Here is a 19512-nt window from a genome sequence, read left to right as displayed (position 1 = left end):
GCGATGTCAACGGAAGTCATCATGTGGATTAGGAATGGAGCCACCCAAGTAAACAAACTGGGTGAAGCATGGCAGTGCGCTCACAGCTCCAGCTTCATTGCTGTAGGTAATTTCTATATCCTTGACCAACGGGATAGTCAGTACCTCCATCTTAGTGGTATAGCTATGCAGTCTGACTTTGGCCACTGCTTTCACCAGGTAAGCAAACAGGTGTTGCCCACCAGCAGCTGAGGATGAGAGAAGGCTTAAGTCATCTGCATGTCCAAGAACTGACAATCTCTTCTCGAAGTGGTGACTACTCGTTCTTCTGCACAGCTGAAAACCATCCTCCTCAGTTCGGATGGTGGTGTGACGCACCCAATCAAGGAGAAGGATAAAGAGAAAAGGAGCCAAAAAATCTCCCTAAAGTACCCCAGAGGTTGTGTCAAACATCTCTGATAGCCTATCTGGAGCAACGACAGTGGCCTTAGTGTTATGGTACAAAGGAGTGATATCATTGATGAGAGCTTGAGAAACATTATACAAACGTGGGATCTTAGGAATGTATGCACTTGACACACCATCAAAAGCTTTGTGGAAATCAACAAAAATCACCACCAAATCAGTCAGATGGTGGATTTGTGCTTCTTCTTTGACTCTGTGGTGCCAAGATCTACGGCACTGTGCCTCGGTAGGGTCGGAATCCATTCTGCTCAGGTCACATGTATGGGTCAAGCACTGGTTGTATGCGTTTCAGCAGCACTTTGTTGTATGGTTTTTCTGCACAGGACATCAGTGATATCCTGCGATGCTCCTTCTTTGTCACACCCGGTTTCTTTGGGATTCCTACAATTTGTCCTGTTCTCCACTCATCAAGGGGATGTATTCTATTTGAATCATTCTTCCAGCAACCGAAGGAATTTGAAGGAGCTCAACTGGAATTTCATCTTGGCCAGTTGCTTTTCCACCTAGGCCATTATGAGCGATCTTAAGCACTTCTTCAAGTGTGATTGCAGTGTGATTGAAAGTCAGCAGGAGATGTAAGTCTGGCATCTTCAGGGAGTGCAAAATGTATCTCAGGAGATGATGGTGCATTGACAATTCCACAAAAGAAGTCTTTTATATCATTCATCCGTTCCAATGGCATGTCTCCAGCTAAGTTTAGTGCATTACGACTCCTTCGGCCAGTGAGAACATTGATGGTGCCCCACATGGTGCATCCTTTTGCTTCACATGAGGCTGATGAGACCGACTTGATGACCTCATCAGCAGCCGCTTTCTGTCTCTCTATGTACACTGTAGCAAGGCTAAGAGTATCTGCATCTGCTCCCCTGTCCCTCCCCGAATGATGGAGGTTCTCACATTGTGTGCTGGCTTGTGTGATTTTAGGATCCTCATCACAAACCACTGTGTCATTCTTAACTTTCTTCATAAGTGGGATGGTCTGTTCAGCAGCTGCTTGAAAGGTCGATGTTCTGTCCTTGGATGTTGGGCCCATGACATCTTCTGGAAGAGAGAAGTTCTGCAGTGCTGCGTTAAACCCTTTTGAGAATCGATGCCGATTGCCCCATTTCTGGAGCCATCAAAAAGATCACCTTGGTTTTAATTTTGGTTGTTTGAACAATGGATCTTTCAGTTTCACAGTGCAATGTAGTAATTTATGACCAGTCTTGAAACACAAAACTCTCACTGTGTCACAGTTTTAGATGTGATTACATTCCTGATGTATCATCAGGATGTTGTCTAACTGAGCCAAACTTGTGGTGGTGTTTCTGTTCGTTGGATTTGGATTGTGTCTCTGCCTCTTACATCCAATAAAATTGACAAGGTGGGATTCTGATTTCCTAAAAATCGTGTTATTAGAGAAAACATTGTGTCGTTGTACAAAATCACAAATTATATCTGTGTTTGCATTTTCACGTGCATGCAGGTGGACGGAAGGTAATAGTGCAGGTTTTCTCAGAGTCGAGTTCAGATCTCTGAGAATAAGTCATGTCTTTTCCAGGCACTCTGTAAATTTCACCCAACAGAAAGTCAAAGAAATCCAGAGTCCTCTGGGTGAGCGGCAGATGGTCCGAACACACAAAACAGATGTATGTTTCTTGTTGTTAGTTTAATGTCAACATGAAGAACTCGATGTGACAATGTCTGACAAATTAAATGTTGGCGCAAATCAGAACTGACCAGAACTCCTCCATCACCGTATCCACGAGGATAAACAAAGGTAGAGAGCAGGGTCCATCCTTTACCAAAGTGTTGTTATTGCAGACCTTCTGCTGCAATGATCGATAATTATTGAACCATGAGAAGGTCTAAAGTCAGTTTGTTGGTGAGGTGAGCAGCCATTCCACATCTCAAATGCACTTTCAGTGGTTGTTTGTGGTGCGCGGCCAGTGTGTGGCAATTAAGGGTACCAATATGAAGGGCATCTGATGCAACTGGGACTCTAAGAATGTCAAGGTCCCTGACAACCTCCTGGAGGATCCTTTTTGGACAAGCTGCTTTCAGTTTTCTTGTGCCATCGGCGTTTCCCTTTCTCTTGGCCTCGCCGGTTCCTCTCCCTTCTCTATTCCTTTTGCCATTGAACATTTCTACCTTCACATCTTGTTCTGCTGAATTCAGCAGCCATATCATCCAGGGAGAGCGGCACACAGAGTTGTCCATGGTGGGCGGAATGTCCGCCATCAGGAAGGAATCAACATTGTATTTTCACGAACTTGTAAAAATACACCACCCATCAAAATCGTATAAAATGTGAGGGGCTCGGAATGGCTCAAATGAACTTATCTACGAAAGGAATGCCAATGTATCAGCTTTCCTTAGAATCGAGTAAGGCAATGTGGTTTGCCCAAGAGATGTTGTGACAGATTGTGAGGTATAGGAACCACAGGGACTATACCTCTTCCAGCAGTTGGCCAAAGAAGTAGACTGGGTGGTCTAAAAAACGATCTTTGCAGAGGAACAAAGCGAGGGCATGGGATTGTCCTGCAATGAAATACACATTTAAGGTGGCTAACCAACAATTTATTTTTCTGGATCTGCTGAGATGGATGTTGTCGAAGCTTGTATCTCAAAATCAAGTGTGCCTTTCTGCACAGAGTCGAGTCATCCCCAAAAATATAAAAGGACCATCTAGCTGAGAAAAGAGATCATTGATGCAGACCGATGATAAGCTTTCTCCAATAATAAATCGAGAGAGGGGGCATTGAAAACAAAAGCTGGTTTGAACGTCATTGCACGTCAGAATGCCGTCTGGTGTTTTGAAAGCAAATTACCAACATACCAAGTTTCCTCAATCTCCAAGTGTAATGGTATTCTTTCAAGATCAAGAGGAAACTTTTAAGACTGGATAATTTTTTTTTAAACTTTCAAAGGTTTTGCAGTTTTATATGAATATCATTAAGGGTCTAACACAGGAATTATTGTTATTTCGTTTTCACAATAATTGGTATGATCAAATATTTCAAAGTTGGTACCATGAGAAAGCCGAAAGCAAGAAAAGCTCTGACAGCCAATGCCGTCTGCAATTTCACGAAGGTTAAACCATCCGCAAAATCAGACTAATAAGGACTCATCATAGTGACAGAAGATGGAAAAGGGTGTCTGCTTCAAGGCAGCTTTGATGAAATCCATGGACATTTCCAAGAATAACCTCAAAATTGCATTTCAGAGTTTGTGGGTTTGAAGGGAAAGCAACGAGTTATATCAGGGACCGGTGAGCACAATCACTATGTGTATGCACGACACACCAGGAAGTCAAACTAACGATCCTTTCAGGAAAAAAAAAACTCATAAAGTTTGAAAATGTTTCACACCGGCTATTCCTTGGGAAAATTGCATTGCGACTCCAGATATTTGAGCTGCTTCCTTGAAGAATGTGCAAAGTAACCAAACCGAGATGACCTGAAGAAAATAATGATGGAGGCATTTAAAGAGAGATCCATCGATGTTGCGTCAAAGAAAGAGACAAAGTAATTCGACAATTTATTAATGGAGACGCAGAGATTGTTACATATATATATATATATATATATATATATATATATATATATATATATATATATATATATATATATATATATATATATATCAAAGGAATTACATTTTTGCAAAAACAAAAGACTTCTGAAAGCTTGAATTACCATTTGAAGGAAAATGAATGGACAATTTATTGGAGATTATGGAAAGAGCCACTCATTTACAATGGAAAATTCCGCTCACGATTTCCACACGTGAACAATGATTGTGCCTGCCGAACGTCTTCATTACTTATATCGTTACAGTTCAGCATTGATTTTTGTTGTCGTTTCCGCTTGCCTTACTCATATACTCTTTAATGTACAAGTGTTTGAGAAACAATGGATCTTGCTGTCGACTAATCTCAATGTTGTGAAGTCAAAATGCCTGCAAGCTGAAAAGTACTGGTTAATATATAATGATATTAAAAGATATTTGCATAAAACTCATTACAGTGTCATTTCCAACATTTTGGTGAATGTTGATTTGCATGCATATAAAACGCTACTAATTCTACAAATAACAGATACTACTACTATTATGAGGTACGAACACTCACCTCTCAACTGTCTTGTCTGGGTTGGAATCCTGATCCAGCTATAAACTGTCATCCTGATGTTTCCATCAATGTGCGTGTCGTCCCTCGGATGGACGTTAAACTGTGAGTCCCGTCTGCCGGCATTAGTAGGTGAAAGTTAAAGATCCCACGATGTCCTTCACAAAAAGTAGTTCAGCTACCGCTTACAAAAGCGGTACCACTACAAAAAAGTAGTTGGCCCAAAATTCCAAATTCCTGCTCGAACCTAAATACAGGGGCACCGAATCAGTGGTACCACCGTGTCCCAACAAAAACTGATGCTAACTTACAGCAACGTGCTGCATACAAATTGTGACGACAACAATGACAAGTGTTATTACCCAATCAAATAACAATCTACTTCTTGGATATCATGGGGGCCGAGGAATGAGGACACTGGATTGGAATCTCAGCAGTTGTGTGTTTAAATCTGATGGAAAGAAATAGCAGTCAGGATTGAGATTGTAAGCTTTTTGAAATAGAATTTGCTATCACATTGTCAATTTTAATTTTTCTGGATCTAATTCTAATTAGATCTAATGGCTCACTAAAATCTAACTAATTCTCGATCTAATGGCTCACTAATTTCCTTCAGGTTGAGGATATATCAGTCTACCTTGCCTGGTTTGGCCAACATGTGCGCACAGTCAAAATATTATGGTGGACTGTTAATACACCGAGGGAAATTTACGATGGTCACTAAAATGACATCGATGAAAAAAAAGTAGTATCACTTGAAATCCTCCATAATATAATTTTTTTTAAACGTTTTTTTTGGGTACATATAATACACGTATGTGAAAACAACATTGATTGCAGTCTCGGTAGTGAAGCTTTGATAAGAGGTTTGAATTAAATCGAGATTCACAGTAAAGGCTATCCAGCAGTCTTACGGGCACGGGGGAATGATGAGTTGGTTTATTTGACTGCCTACAGCTCAGGCACCATTTGGCTTAAAGTTCCTGAAATTTTGCGTGCAGATGTTTCTCGTTTCAACAGGTAAAATCATCAATTTTAATTGAAATCCGAGATTGTTGGTTTTCAGGTGAGTTAAATTTTCCTTAAAATGCCCATCAAGAAATCTGTGCACACACGGTATGACGACTTTATAGATGACTTCACGTAATGCTTGAGGTTCATAAATGAGAAATAAATTAAAAGTGGGGGAGGGGCGGCGTGGGAAGTGAGGAGAGTTGAATGGTTGAAAACAGAAATAAGTAAAATAGATGAACGACACCAAGTAAGGCAATGAGAATTAACGGACGGTAAAAGGTACGGTATTTTAAAGAACATAGCAGCTCGCAGACAGACTGATTTCACAGGTGAAGAAAGTAAGAATAAAAAAGGAATTGTTAGCAGACAGATTGTGGGTTAACAGTGGTGTGTAGGTGGTACCACAGAGCTGGGAAAGGGCAGACAGCATTAAGCGCAGCTGGGGCAAAGCCAATGAAAAGGCAAAAGAAAATGAAAAGGCCCCCTACCAACCTGTAACGTTTCAAAATAAGTTTGTCAGATTTTGCATCCTGGTGAGAGCTGTCAATGAGGCTTAAATGCTCGGATTCCACAACCTCGAGACATTTCTGCCTCACATTTTGACACTTCTGTAGTCGGGAAGAAGTGGCAGCATTGTAAGTGGCCGACCTGAATAAGACGGAGAGCTATTTTGAAACATGAAAAATGACCTTTCTACAAGGTTTGCCGTGTGTGCCTACGCTCTCTGGAAGAATATTCTGGGAAACTTTCCAATCATATCCAGTGATTATCCCCATGGCAAGGTTTCAGTTCTGTGAAGCTCAGAGGCACTACCAGAAACCATGACCTTTCCTAAACTGTCTTCCACCACATCAAGTCTTCATTTGAGACTCCTGAGCAATAAATGTTGTAACACAAAGTGACAAAGCAGGGAATTGTACTCAGTTTCAAAGTATCCTTCAATACCTTGAACCAGAATGCAGCCATTCGGCCTGCATGGAAGGTTTTTATGCTCTAGGATCAAAGGCTCTTGGAATCATCGGTATGTCTCACCATGATGCTGAGCCTTCGAACCTGCTGCTTGATCAATGAAGAAGGGCTAGTAACATGTCAGTCTACATCGACCTCTCATTCACCAACCCTTCTACTTTTGCTGCAATCCATTCTTCAGCGGCTCCTCTAAATCAAACACAGTTATTGGCTTGCCCTCTCAATGTCCCTTATAATTACTTTAGGCCTGTATGCCTTTCTCCAGTCATTTATTTTGTCGAATCCTTCGCATGAAACACTTCCTGGCTCGATGAAGAGCTCCTCTTCACGCTAGCCTAAATAACCCATCAGAATGGATTCAATATGTCTATCCCTGCCCTCAAGTTGGCTGGCCCCATTATATTGTCACAGAAACCCATATCTCTGTGTCTGGTTTTTCAAAGCTGAACCACATGGTACGAAACATGGAATAGAATTTTTTTTTTTTTTAAGATTATAAAATAAGTCTATGCCTCATATTGTCAAACAAACATATCTGTATTTAAGGTTATTTTCTGACGGCGATTATGATTCTTTAGTCCTTTTTGTTTTTGTCAATGCGTTGCTCTAAAAATGGTCACTAAAATTCCTGCTCGAACCTAAATACAGGGGCACCGAATCAGTGGTACCACCGTGTCCCAACAATAAATATTATTTAATATTTATATTAAATATATTTAAATTGCTCTACAGTGAGGATACAGCGGCCGCACGCCCTCTGAATTGACAGAAACGTGCGACGGCCGCAGAGTTTCTGCGGTGGCCTCAGGGTGGCCCTACGCTGTTTGGCTACCTTTTACAGGCTGTAGGGGTCGCCATGGAATTGTAACGCGGAGTTATAACTTTTTTCATTTCTACATTTCTTCAGCACTTTCAAATTGATGTTGTCAGTCATTTCTTATTATTATTATCCTTCTTCTTCTGCAACACAGGGCTGCGGGTAGCATCATTTGCTGATTGAGGTACAGCTGTGCCGCTGATACAATGCCACCTGTAGGTTATGGCAAGAATTTTAAATTCGTTAATGGTGCCAGGCAATAGCTCACCTACACTTCGCGAAGGATACCGTGGGACCCTTAATGTCCACCAACTAATGATGGCAGACGGGACGCCCGGTTTAATGTCCATCCAGTCACTAAATTATAAAACAACAGGACTGGCAAACAACTTGTCCAGAAACAATCAATCTATCAATCGGTTGTATTTTAAAATCACACAATATATTTGATGAATGGATAAATGGAATAAAAATTAAGAAAAAGCAACATGTAAAAATATGAGGTTTCAAGAGATAGTTAAAAACTATGGTAGTCGAAGCAGTCTGAAATTTAAAAGGAAGTGGGCTGCACAGTTCAAGAAAATATCTGCAAAATGCTCGATCGTGAAAAGCCTTAATCTTCATGGAACAAAGTACGTTGAGATTCTCATTGTTAAACCACAGCACTCTTGCAGGTGTGCGAGGTGTGGAATGAAGTCAGAAAATGAAGCAGGAGCCAGTTTATTTGTCATTTTAAAAGTTGTCAGCAACATTTTAAAATCTATAAGTCAGCGAAGTAGGAAGCAGGTGAATAGTTGATTAAATTTCCGAGCGAAAACTATGGGCATGGTTCTGTCATCATATTCTTATGATGTCATCATGTCATCATCCGAGCATGTCATCATATTCTTTATAGGTTACAAGGGTTTGAGAGAAAAGGCAGGTGCACTTGTGGCGTTGTGTCACATCCAAGTGTGGCGTTATGAGAGCGTTAACCAAAGTTTCAGTAGTCTCTGATTTAAGCACCGAGTGCACTGTCCGTATTTGGACATTGCACAGATGGGGAAAAATAATACAGGTGTTAGAAATATGTGGAACATTGAAAAGTGTTGAGTCCATACTGACGCCTATATTTGAAAAACCTGTGGATATAGAGCTCAGATGACAATCCATTTATAAGTATCACAATCTGTTGTTGGATGTTTTTAAGAATGGATGGAGAGCCATGGATCCCCACTTTAGTCTTAGCTGCATTGACTTTAATAAACTTCATGGACATCCGTGTTAGAATTAGAGAGCGCACAAAAGAGTGCACATCATCAAGTTCAAAGAACAAGTTGATAATCAGTTCATCAGCATTACAATGAAAGCTGATATTTAAATTGCGTAAAATTGTAACAAATGGATGCAAATAAAAAGAAAAACAAGAGTGGACCAAGAATAGAGCCATGGTGAACAATAAATCAGGTGGACTTGGTCTGATGAATACCCAGCGATATTTACGATGTTTACAGTATACGTATGGCCCATAAAATAAAACTAAAAACATCGAAGAGCAGGTCCAGAGACCAATTGTGTAAAGATTGTAGCATATCTTTGGTTAGCCTTGTACAAAATATAACTTGCGACATGCAGAGGGCCATTAGTCTGAGCGCTATGTAGCGATTTGAAACCAGATGGGAAGGGTTCTAAAAGAGAATGCTAGTGAAAGTATTCCAGAATCCGGATTGGCAATAGCATGTTCTGGAATCCTGGAAATGAAAGCTATAAAAGAAACAGGTTTGTAATTTTGAACATAGTTTTTCGTCTCGTGAGGTTTCCTTCAAGATGGGAATTGTTATGGCTTCTTGAAATGAGGCAGGAACTGTGGACGATGCACTGGAGCAATTGCTTATTTCTACTATTCGTCATACCTGCTCCCTCTGGGTAGCCACAACACGTATGCAAAGTTCAGTGGAGATTGGCCCAGTCATGTTTTGTTCGATGATTTTCAGATGCACGCACAACACACGATTTTATATCGTGGGATTGTGAAGAGAAAACGAAAAGTAATGAAGCAAACAATTACAGAACTGGATCCAGTAAAGGTGTTTTCTTCAAAGTACTGGTGATTGAGGCCTAAGTCACATTTGCTCTACAGTGAGGATACAGCGGCCGTACGCCCTCTGAATTGACAGAAACGTGCGGCGGCCGCAGAGTTTCTGCGGTGGCCTCAGGGTGGCCCTACGCTGTTTGGCTACCTTTTACAGGCTGTAGGGGTCGCCATGGAATTGTAACGCGGAGTTATAACTTTTTTCATTTCTACATTTGCTGTAGCAATTCGACAAGCCGAAAAAAAAACTGGTAAAAAAAAAAGAAAAAAAAAAAGAACCCACTCGTTACCGTCCGTCTGGCCGCACGTTCGCCTTAGGGCCCCCCTGCGGGCACCTTGAGGCTACCTTGTGTCTGCCTTGAAAATTCTATGGCCGCCGCAGGGCCCCCTTAAGGTCACCGTGCAACATCAAATCAAAGACTGTTGGCAACCCCACGTTTTCGGTCTCCACAATTTCTAAATACGCCGTGCGGCTCCCCGAAAAATAAAAACATATGTGACTGCTACATTGTGTGACCGTGGAAATACTGCGGCCGCCATATAATTGCTAGTGGCCGTAGATTTTGGAGACCCCATGGCCACCGTGACAAATGTGACTTAGGCCTGATCGGACAGCACCAGGACTGACAGGTAAGAAGTAGTTCAAAGACAAGGGAGGTTAGGTGGTGAGGAAGAAATTGTAGGATCCAGAGAATGTTTGTTCAGCTCATGACAAATCTGTGATCTTATATTATGTTGAGAGGCATTAACAAATTGCTGGGCTAGTTATACAGATATATATATATATATATATATATATATATATATATATATATATATATATATATATATATATATATATATATATATATATATATATATATATATTCAACGGAAAACGAGTTTAACTGTATTGAGAAGTTTGACAATGATATGTAATGAACAACCACTTGGTGTTCGAGTTGTTCTCAATTAAGGCACGTTTGCAGGAGCAAATCCTTATTGCATTTTATGCATATTGGGGGCCAGGAGTCAATTATGAGTGAGGCCTGCAAGTGGTCTCATTTTGGAGGGGCACGGCTCTACCAATAATGCAATGCCCCCTGTAGAATACTGTAGGCCAAGAATTTTTAATTTGTTCAGACTGCCGACAATAGCTTACCAACTATTTGCCAAAATACATTGGTATCTTTAGTATCCACTAACTAATGCTCAGAGATGGGACACCCAGTATCTCCATGGAAGGGAGGACACACACTCCGATGCAACACCATGCCAGTCCAGTCGCACCAGTCCAGTAGCTCGAACAATAATCAAACCCAGACGAGACAGCGGACAAAGTTAAGTACGCTGTACCTTTACACTGTGTGGTAGTGCACTACCACATACCTTTGTTTATGTCATGGACGATGGTTGCTTTGAGAGTCCCATAATTTCCCAGTGCCGAAGGCTTTTTGTATGTTCTTTCTAATTTGCAACATTAGTTTGAGTGAATGCAACTCAGACGTGAAACAGGGAGAGTGGTTGGAATTTTCAGCGAATTGAGTGATAATTGGAGTAAATTGATTCGGGGTATTTAAAAGCAAGTGATTATTATCGAACGAAACCAATTGTTCAGGATCATCAGGGAGGTTTGAAAATAGAATTGCATTCGTTCATCAGCTGCCAGTGATTACTATTAAAGGAGTTAATGTTGCAATACGTCATGTGCTTCAAGGGATGTGAAGAGTTCAACAAACTAATTTACCCAGGGTTTACGCAGTGTGCGAATAATAATAAATAAGCGGTCACGAAAGGAAGTATTTTAAAGTCAACAGCAATCATGGGATCATTTTCACAGGATAAAACAAGACCCAAAGTATGAACGTAAATATGGGTGAGACAAATAATGTGTTGCTGTAGATCTAAACGACCTACCGAGGGCCGACATTATAGCTTAGAGGTATGCCTGCTCATCTTTGGGCTGTCTAGCGTGGGTTCAAATCTTGGCCTAGCTATAAACTGTCATCCTGGGTTTCACTGGCAGGACAATCATCAATGTGTGTGCCATCCCTTGGGTGGACATTAAACTGGGCATCCCATCTGCAGCATTAATTAGTTGGTGGCAGTTAAATATCCCACAGTGTCCTTTGCGAAAAGTATGTGAGCTATCGCCGGCACCATGGCCAAATTCCAAATTACTGCTCTAACTTGCAAAGGGCACTGCATCAGTGGCATTGCCACACCCTTGCGACAACTGATGCTAACGCACATCAAAAATGCTACATATGAATGATGATGTTGGTAATGATCTGTCAAGCAGAGAAAAAAACATTGGAAGTGAATCAACATGAATGTTGCAATCCTTGAGTATCAGGATCTTTTCATGGATGGATAATCAGAATTGACATTAAAATTTAGACGTCATTAAGAAATTAAGCATGAATTGTATTGGGGCTCTAACAGGGTGGCCTGGAAGTAGCTTTTACCCCTCCTCAGTAAAGCATTTGTTCTTAAACCCTTTTAATATACAGGTTTTATTGTGTAGTACTTACAATAATTAATCAGTCATTGTATCTGTATGCACTCCACCATCCTACTTGCACCACTGACTTATTCGCCAAGTCCTCTTATATAGTGAACAAAAATATAAACGCACCAAGCGATTGTTACTATTTTACCTCGAACTCATTAATACTAAATCTTCACAACAATTTGGTTATAGAATCCATGACAATTGAGCATTAAATTTCAAAGAGTTCCTTGAGAATTCTGGCGACAGTCTTTGCGCTACAACAGCCGACACAACCGAGGTGTCACTGTCAGAGTTCACACAGTCAGTAGCGGGTGTTGGCCTCCCTCAAGCTTGGCCTCCCTCAAGCGGTTACGCACCGTCTGGGCTGAAATGTGCCTGTTATGCAGCCCGACAGTCTCATCGGCAGTCCTCGTGGCCGGTCGGAGTCGATCCCGGAGATGTTGCAGCCTCATGTGACGATCCTGACCGGCGGTGGTCACACGTGGTCGCCGGGCATGTGGGTGGTTCACGGTGCTTCCAGTCTCTCTGAGGCGCGTTCTCAGGCGGCTAATGGTGGAGTGGTGGACATTGAAGTGTGCTGCAACGGCCCGTACTGACGTCCCAGCATTCAGCATGCCAATGGCGCGCTCCCTCAAGATTTGTGACATCTGTGGCATGTTGACATTTGGCACCAGTCCACATTTTGGGGAGGCCTTTTATAGGGCAAGCTATAGGGAGTATTTGTGTCCTGGTCACACTCACTGAACATCACTCTGTCAAGCCCCATGGTGCTCATGAGAAGGATTACTCAACGTGTGAGTCCACACACTCAGAGTGGTCAATTTCAATGGGAACATCTGTCTTGAGCAAAACAAAGGAACCATTGCTCAAACATATCATCGGTTTGACCATTTTCCCATAATGGCAATCTTGACTTAGATATTTAGGTTGGTGCGTTTATATTTTTGTTCAGTATACATCTTGTGTAGCATTGGTGGAGTCACCTGTGTGAAAGAGGCCACGACTGCGGCGTGCATTACACGACTTTCAAAATGAGGTATTCCCCACCCAAAATGCTCGGGGTGCATGCGCAGAAACCCCAGGAAGCGTTGGTGTTCAGAAAATCATAAAATGTATTGTGTGTTGGAGATAAGTATTGTAACTTACAATGGTTCACAAAGCTTCTAAAATGAGCTGAAAATACTTAGAAACATACCTGAGAGGAAGGGATGTGCCTCTGTACAATAAAAGACTTGGAGAACTTTCTCAACTCGCCAAACGGGAAGCTGCTCGTAGTACAAACCTCCCAACCATGTGGACCGGTGCCAGGCTCGAGTGGACGGGTGTTTGCTACACAAACCCCCGATTGATCACTACCAGTGAATGGACTGTGTATCTGGATTAGGTGCTTCTGACCACCGATGGGAAGGACATATCTGTGGCTTATGAATGTACAGAGTAAGTTCAAACATGATGATATTACTATTAATCATGTTGGGAAAGGATGGGATGGGGGAGGGTGTGGGAGCTACAAGACCTGTGAAGATTGTTATTATAAACACATTGTTTGTTTGGTTCTGGAACCACAAGAGAAATTGGACAATATTTTGCATCTTTTGCTAAAAGTTAAAGCATCCGTCCATGTGTGTGTGTGTTTATGTATATTCACTGCAGTCGCTAATTGTATCAACAGGAAATGGTGGGAAATTGACACCTCTCAGTCTTATCCACAGATATTTGTTGTGTTTCCTCTATTTCCACGAGTCCGGTATACATACAGGAACAGAACAATTGCGGTTAACCATCTAAATGCTTAAAGTCATGTTTAAAAGACGATTTGAATAACAGATTTTGTACGAGTAACGGGAGGTTAAAAGTGCCCGGCGAGTTGAACCGAGTCAGTGTAAACACACACGCACGCACGCACGCACGCACACACACACACACACACACACACACACACACACACACACACACACACACACACACACACACACACACACACACACACACACACACACACACACACACACACACACACACACACACGCACAAGGCCTCATTTAGAATTCATACGTCATTTCGAAAGTTGCGTATTCTTCAATCATCTTATACCGGTTTGTCGACACTTTCTCCGTGATGAAGCCCCAAGAATTGTCGGAAGTCATGAGATCTGGACTACATGGAGAAAAATATCGTTCGATCTGGGGAAATCTAGCATGGGCGAAGCGATATTCAGGCTGCCCTGTAGTCATGTCATTGCCACCTTAACCTTAACCCTAATTGTTAATCTTGAAGGTTAACTGACAGACATGCAAAGGTGTTCAAGAAGGAGAATGAAGTGAAAGAGTCAATTTGGGTTGAAAGAGTCGAGTTGGAAACGCGTGCGGTGCCTTCACCTTGGCCGCGTTCTCTTAATAAATGATAAACAAAATTTTTATAACCCCAAACCATTGTATCAGCTGTGGTTATTATATCACCAGGTGATAGCCATGTTGGAATTGAAATAGTGAAATCAATAACCACGTCAAAAATTCCCTGACAAAGAGGGAGAAACTTCACAGTGGTAAGTGAATGTAAGGGACGTTAAAAGGAGGCACTGGGATCTGAGAAGAACGCATGAATGAGGAAGTCATTCGTGAGGTTTAGCAATGGTGAGGTTTGCTTGGACCACGGTGTCGAAAGGTCGGAAGAACAAATCCTGCTCGAATCTTCTATGATTATACACATTTAATCTGATCTTCTTTGGTATGCAGCACAAGGCTGCTGGGTAGCATCATTGGCTGGGGGCAAGGCTGTGTCGCTGATGTAATGTCCTCTGCTGGTTCGGGCAGGAATTTATTCACAGTGCTGGCGATAGCTCTCGAAGGACACCGTGGGATCTTTAACATCCACAAACAAAAGCCGGCAGATGGGACTCCCGTTTAACGTCCATCCGAGGGATGGCACACACATTGATCAATCATCCTGCCTGTGAAATACCGGGATGACAGTTGACAGTTTATAGCTGGGCCAAGATTCGAACCGAGGCTTGAGGCGAGTGTGCATTTCTCAAGGCCATCCTGACAGCACTATTTAATATGATTATATGTGCCTTAGGCCAGGTGTTGGCTTAACGGTTAAGGTGGCTGGCTAATAAGATCTTTGGGTCCTGAATTTGAGCCCCTGTCGGCTGTTGAATCAACACGAGGTGGGGTCGACTTAGCCTATTGTCCATCTGAGGTTGGCAAAATGATTATCAGCATACTGGTAATAGAGGGCAATGCATCAGCGGCACAGTCAAACCCCGAGAAAATGATGCAACCAGCAGCCACAGGCTACACATGATAGCTACTTGTGCCTTTATCATATTTTCAAACGAGCTTCGCAGAAGGCATCACCTTTGTGCTATTTCTTTAAAATAATCAAATAGTGCTGACTGTGAATGTCTTGTTGAACACAAAGTAGGCGATGTCCTATTAGCAGTTCCTGTCATGCTTTCCTTGACAATGGTCAGTCCTCTCCAGTGATTATCTCATGACAAAGCTTGAACACAGTGTTGTCTTGGTCTCCAGCATTTCTGACAACACCTTGCGTCACAACAATTCCAGTTCTCCAGGATTACTAACAACGAGCAAAGGTACCTGGCATTGCCGGGTCCCTCCTCACACCCATTTCCCTCCCTAATCCCACCTCACCTCCTCCCTCCAGACTCCCACCCCACCTCTTCCCCTGCCTCTTCCCATGCCAATCCCTCCAAACTCTCACCCCACCCCTTCCCCTGCCTCCTCCTTCCCCACACCCCTCCCTACAGACTCCCAGTCCCACCACACCCATTCCCCTCCCTCCTTCTACCCCACCCCCACCAGACTCCCACCCCACCCCTTCCCCTCCCTCCTCCCACAAAGGAATTTTTGCAGGGTGTATATTGAAGTGTAGGTGTACATAATACAAAAAAACTTGATATACCCACCTCTGGGTGGGTCGAGTTTGCGCCCTACTTGCTGAAAAATGTATACTGTAGTCTGTGTTTTGGAAGAAGACTATATATTATGTTTGTGTGGTGTGCACTTCAAAGGTTTTACATGGTCTAAAGGTACGTACCAATTGTAGTTAGCATTGAAGGGGTCGTAACTCTCAAGCATTTAAAAAGGGTCTAAAAATGTCCAAGTGGTCTAAAGTTCTAAATGGTCAAGGAACCAAGCTGTCTGAAGGGTGTAAGGGGTCTTAAGGGTCTTGGGGGTCTTCAGGGCTTTGGGGTCTAAAGTGTCTTTGGTCTCTTAAGATTCTTCAGGGTCTTTGAGGTCTTCCGGGTATTGGATGTATTAAAGGTTCTGCGAGCTCATAAAGGGTCTTATAGGTCTTTGTGGTCTTAATGTTCTTAGGGGTTTTAAGGGCCTTAGGGGTCTTCAAGGTCTTCAAGTTATTAGGGGTCTTAAGAGTCTTCAGGGTCTTAAAGGGTCTTTGGGGTCTTAAAGGTCTTAAAAAGTTTTATGGGTGTTCAGGGTATTGGAGGTATTAAAGGATCTTCGAAGTCGTAAACGTCTTTGGGGTCTTCCAGGTCTTCGGAGTCTTTGGGGTCTTAAGGGTATTTGGGATCTTTAAAGACTGGGATGGTGGATTAAAATACCCTCAGAACAATTCCCGGGTCAGCTTTGGTCTGTGCCAAATTTGGTGGTTGTCGGCCCAGTGGTGTTTGCAAAAAAACACGAACAGACAGACAGACAGAGAGACAGAGTGACAGACAAATTTTATTTATTAGATAGGTTTCCAGTTCCAGGTTCCTTCGTGGCCAGAACCAATGTTCTCTGCACCAAGAGGTTGTCTTCAAGAGCTGAGAATACCTATTCCGGAATTGGCTTGCATATTCCGGAATTTTTGTTAATTGATAGTTAGTTTATTAATGTAATATGTTTGTGCATCTCTTTGAGTGCCTTTGTGTGTGTTTTGTGATGGGCTTGCGTGTCCTCGCCAGGTTCTCGTGCTCTTGCGGGTCTCGTTCTGGTCTGTTGGGCTATGTTTCCTACCCTTCATTTTCTCCTGTTTGTTCATTCCCTTGCTTGTTTCCCTGTTGTTCCACTGCTAGTGTGTTGTATTTTTCTCCTGTCACTCAACTCTTCTATGATCCTCAATTACGTAGAAAAAAATAAAATAAATAAAAAACGAGTTGTCTCATGCAGGCTTGTGCTTGTCTCATAAAGGCTTGCGATAAAAGAAAGTCCCTGGAGTGGAACTTAATGTTGGCTGAATGGCCTTTTCTCATATCCACTGAGTCTATCAAGGTTTTCAAAGAGGGAAGAGGTCCCTGTCTGCCTATCTCAATGATGAGAGATCCTGCAGCGGAGGGTGGAGTCATCGGCAAAGAGATAAGCAGGATTTTTCAGAGAATTGAAATGATCATTGATGAAGATGAGGAACAGGACTTAACCGAAGATACTGCTTTGTGGGACTCCAGCCTCTACGGGGTGGGGCGGTAAGAGGATCCCATTGATAGCCTGACGATGAGAGTGGAAGAAGTCAGTGACCCATGATGTGAGATGGCCTTGGATGCCATGGACAGAGAGTTTGGAGATCAAAGTAAGGTGCCAGACTGTGTCAAATTTAGCAGTTCATTTTTGACATAAAAGTCCATCCATCATGATTTCCTGCTAAATTTTCAAACACGTAAAGCAGACAAAGTTTACAAGGAATCAGGAGCTCATCCATCACTTGGAATACGTCTTTAAACCCTGACAAATCTGACACTTTCACTCAGTCTCTCCAAAGGACTATCTGACGAACCTTTCCACACACTACCTTAACAAACCTCTTGAAGAAGTTCAGCCACTCAAACCTTTTGGCCTCACCATCGGCCATGATCTTTCCAAGGCAAACAATACATCCAATATGACCTCCAAAGGCAGCCGCCGACTGGACACCCTTCATTGTGAAAAGTCTTTCCTTGACAAATCTGGACTTTTATATCAGTTCACAAGGCTTCCATCCACAGCTCAATAGAGTACTGCTCTGCAATTTTGGCTGGTGCCCCTGCCTCACACTTTGCACTTCTTGACGCTGTAGAAACCGAGGCCCTCAATATCATTGGATTCTCCCACGATGAAGCTGAGTATCTGGGTCAATTACTCTCATATTGTACACAGGTTGGTGTCCTCTCTGATCTCTGCTGCCCCATTTCGAGTATGGTACCCCCTGACTTTTCATTGTGCTGCCCCTTCCAACCAGCCTGGGTTTCTGCAGGGTGCACGCAGTGTGCTGGTAGCCCTCTTCTTGTGAAGCTCCCAAACTTCATGCTAACTGCTCATCTCCACTCATTTGTTCCTCTTTTCTTTCACCTGTGGAACCAACTTCTTCAGACATTCAATATGACTGTTCACCACCACCCCAGGTCATCCTCTATCCACACTCATGATATTTTCTTCCCTTATTCACCCTCCCCTCCTCATCACACCTCTTCCTTTTACAAGTCTATATATATATATATATATATATATATATATATATATATATATATATATATATATATATATATATATATATATATCTTCTCTTTTCCTTTCTCCATTTCTGTATGTTTCTGTATGTAATGTTTCCGTATGTAATGTTTCTGTATGTAATGTTTCTGTATGTTTGTTTCATACATTTCTGTATGTTTCTGTATGGAAAAAATTCCATTTCTGTTTGTTTTACCCTGGCTTTTCTCTTCATCCTCTGGTTGTGTCTGAGCTTGCACCCAGCTTGTTCAACCCCAGTTTCCTCCTCCCCCACCCCCCCTCCCCTTGATCTCAATCTTTCCCATGCCCATTCTGCCTCCAGATGTCCTTCCATAGTTTCTTCTAGTGTTGTGTGTGTAAAAAAAACCATACATGTGAGCTCATTATATTTAACCTCCGCCGTCGAAGATGGACGGAGGTTACTGTTTTCACCCCTTTCTGTTTGTTTGTTTGTTACTTACAAAATCTAAAGATTTCGTAAGTATATTGATGCCTTCAGTTTCTGTTTGTTACTTACGAAATCTAAAGATTTCGTAAGTATATTGATGCCTTCCATTTCTGTTTTATTTGTTTGTTTGTTTGTTTGTTTGTAGGCACGATAACTCGAGAACGGAAGAAGCTACCAATGTCAAATTACACCACGTGATTCAGGAGGGTGATGGCTAGCGCTGATTAGATTTTGGTCAAAATCGGTCAAAGGTCAAGGTCACAGTGAGGTCAAACATCCAAAACATTCGATTTTTGATGGTTTGGTACAGAATCATCGTAGAAACTTCTGGTTTGCATCGCTACCTTCTCTCGAGACAGCTTTTATTAGACAAGGTCAGAGGTCAAGTTGACGATTTCATAAGTACCAGTCTATGACTGCTTGTTTGTTTGTTCGTTTGTGAACAGTATTACGGAAAAACTCCTCGACGGATTTCGATGAAACTTGGTGGGGGGGGGGGGTAGGTCTGGTCCAAGGATCATGCCATTAGATTTTGGACTTGGTCCAAAATCCAATATGGCCGCTATTGCGGCCAATTTGAAAAAATATTTGAATTTTATATTTTGCATTTCTACATGTTTTAAGTGATTTCCAACCCCCCCCCCCCAAAAAAAAATTGTTAGAGAGAAAAAAAATTTGCAACTTTTTTTTGAACAAAA

At 42.2% G+C, this 19512-nt stretch overlaps 1 protein-coding gene across 7 annotated transcripts in view; it reads right to left on the bottom strand.

Annotated features, from left to right (window-relative positions):
* LOC147025274 (adhesion G protein-coupled receptor L2-like) overlaps positions 1 to 19512 on the bottom strand; it is a 410056-nt gene that overhangs the window by 264953 nt on the left and 125591 nt on the right. The gene's annotated exons all lie outside the window — the stretch shown is intronic.

The sequence above is a fragment of the Eptatretus burgeri genome, chromosome 6 (genome assembly GCF_056783735.1).
Source record: "Eptatretus burgeri isolate ZD-2024b chromosome 6, Ebu_testis_v1, whole genome shotgun sequence".
NCBI classification, from domain to species: Eukaryota; Metazoa; Chordata; class Myxini; order Myxiniformes; family Myxinidae; genus Eptatretus; species Eptatretus burgeri.
This window is presented reverse-complemented; position numbering and strand designations above follow the sequence as displayed.